This window comes from Phyllostomus hastatus, unplaced genomic scaffold (genome assembly GCF_019186645.2).
Source record: "Phyllostomus hastatus isolate PE091 unplaced genomic scaffold, TTU_PhHast_1.1 phas_contig_80, whole genome shotgun sequence".
Classification (NCBI taxonomy): Eukaryota; Metazoa; Chordata; class Mammalia; order Chiroptera; family Phyllostomidae; genus Phyllostomus; species Phyllostomus hastatus.
In genome coordinates this window covers 33,976,701-33,979,625 of record NW_025333960.1, presented here as the reverse complement: position 1 = coordinate 33,979,625, position 2,925 = coordinate 33,976,701, and positions in this window count along the sequence as shown.

Sequence of the window (2,925 nt, the reverse complement as noted above, 5' to 3'; positions counted from 1 at the left end):
GCTGGTAAACAAGCTAGAGGCTTTTGAAATTCATGAAAAATGACAGTGGATTGGGTCTATACCTCAGGACAATTTAAAATTGTACCTGCAAGTTTAAAGAATAGACTCATTTTCTATACAGTGTAGCTTCTGCCATTGTTTTTTATGAGTATATCATTTGGAGGATTCAGAAAATACAAGAAAATGAAATGAAGTAAAAATTTAAGTATATTAATTTGAAGATGTGAAATCTTTGAAACAAAAATCTTCATGTTGATAATTATAACAGTAGAATTTCAAAAGTGTCCCAGGTTCGATTCCCAGCCAGGGTACATTCCTGGGTTGCAGGCCATAACCCCCAGCAACCACACATTGATGTTTCTCTCTCTCTCTCTCTCTCCCTCTCTCTCCCCCTCCCTCCCCTCTCTAAAAAAAAATAAATAAATAAAAATCTTAAAAAAAAAAAAATTTCAGGGAAGAATGCCTTGCTCTTGATATCCATGGCTTTCTGGAGAACAGAAATGCTCTGTACTCTCTCCTGTATATCCTACTGGGCAGCTGTCTTTAATTTTATTACATAACCTGCAGTATATTTGAAGGAAGTAGTGAGGAACATACTCTTGGTAAGAAAAGTGTGTAAGCACAACAAAATGCCATGTGAAAAGTAAATTTAAACACAAATGATGTGCTGTGGCAATATTCACTTCAAACTCATTGGGCTCTTTTAGGAATAAAAGTCCATCGCAATACCGTCTAAGCACAATCCTTACCATGCATATTTTAAATTTAAGAATAGGTGAAAAGGCATGCTGTTAAATTGCAACAGAAGATTCAATGACTGAAAATAAAATGAATTAGCTTTTTATTTATGAAACGACTCAAGGTCCTGATTTACATAATCTAAACTAGAAAAATCTAGATGCTCATGTTTTTATGAATTTTAAAAATGTCACCAAAAACACATTAGATGTAACATATGAGGGGGCATAAGTAAGTTAGAAGACAAATGTTCTTTATTTCCTAACCATTCTTGTACTCTCTATTCATTCAAGTTGCCTGTGCACTTTGTCTCAAATATCCCCATGTTCCTTTCCCAGTAGCAGTGTTATACCTGGGATTCCCTTATGATTGTTCTCTATATCCCTAAGTTTTATCCACACACAAGACATAGTGAGTGTCACTCAGACTCTGAGAGGCCTGTTCTGGCCACTTGTCCTTTTGGGATTCTTTTTCTCTTCCCCAAACTTTGAACATCATTACCTATATTATTTGTCATTATTACTTATGGTTTTGTGCATTCATTTTATTGTTTTGCATATGCACCATGTTCCCACATATATATAGTAAGCAACACATTTTTCTGAGATGACTAAATGGCCAATGCACAGAAATGCATTATGATAATTGATCACTCAAAAATATTTATTGAAAATCTATATGAAATTACTAGGTAGAACTTCTTTCTTGCCAGATTCTTTTCTACATTAATAAATATATGATTCCTTCCTTAGTAGTGTAAATTTCCTTCAAGGCCTGAAGGATACTGAACATAGTCCTTTCTTCTAAAGAACATCTGTTCGAAAGGTATGTATTGGTGTTTAAATTCCCCACTTTAATGATTGACAGGATAAACATATTAATATATTTACCAATATTTCCATTTCACTTTGTAGAGGGAATAGCCTTTCCATTTTCTGACTGTAGTGGAGAGAAAACGAGAAAATACGCCCTCCTCCTTTCTTGTTTTTTCCCACACTCTTAAGTTTTCACTAGATCTGGTTGACAAATGTGCTCCCCAAAGACTCACAACTCCTGTGACTGCTAGTTTTTCACATTTCTCTAAAAGCTCACTGTCCCCTGGGCCCTTTGCATTTGATATGTATATTGTGCATTTTACCAGCTCTAGGAGAAAAAGATTGCTTCAAATTTGAAGTCAAATGAATGTACAGAAATTTTATCTAGATAATCAAGTCAGGACTAGACAGCTTAAAAACAATCTTCAATATGGGGGTGGGCAACAAAATGTTAAATAGAGAATAAAACAAGTTATAGTTTGAACATTTAGAGGGATGTTTAGACCTTGAATTTAACATTGGGGATTTCAATTCTAGGCTACCTTTGTGTAAAGAGTTGTGCATATTAGTGCTTGTCCGAGTCTCCACACAGGGTTACTACAAGGATTCAATGAGAAAACATATGTGAACATACATCTGCAGTCCTAGAATTTAAAAATATTCTGGACATAATGAATGTTTAAGTATTAAATGATTACAGTAAAATTATGGAAATATATGTTGGAAATAAAATTGATATAAAAATCTTTACCTTAATTTTTTAATTATATCTAAGTTAAGAAACAGATACCAAAACTTAAAAAAAAAACAAGCAGTCAGGTTTAATGGTCACACTTATTCTGGGCTGTTCTAAAGAAACACTATCTTCCTTCACATTTTTCAATAAGAGATAGGTAAATTCGATGGTACACTTAACACTTTTCTATGAAACTTATATCCATTGTGATTGTTAGAATCCTACACCAAGGTTGTTAGTTTCCTTTCTGAACTGTGAAAGAGGATGCCGTATGCTGTTTTCCTGGCAGAGCTGGGCCATGACTCATCTCCAGTTGCTGTTCTCTGGGAAGTGAGCCTGAAGGCCTTCCATAGAGCAGAATTATCTTAGTAAAGCCTATTGCCATTTAGGCTTTGGGTTTCTGGAGAAGGTGTGTGCCATTCCTCTGCTCCATTCTCTAGAGTCTGAACTAACAGTATTATTTGGGGAATATATTTGCTAATTAGCCCTGAACACAAAAATGCTATTTGCATAAAGCAAATTTTCAATTGCTCTTGAGGGGGGAAATGTAGTCTAGTGTTGTTTTCTTTTTTGTCTAATATGATGGTGCTTAGCAGCCTCTAAGAGGAACACATGGTGGGAAGAGCTGGGATTGCT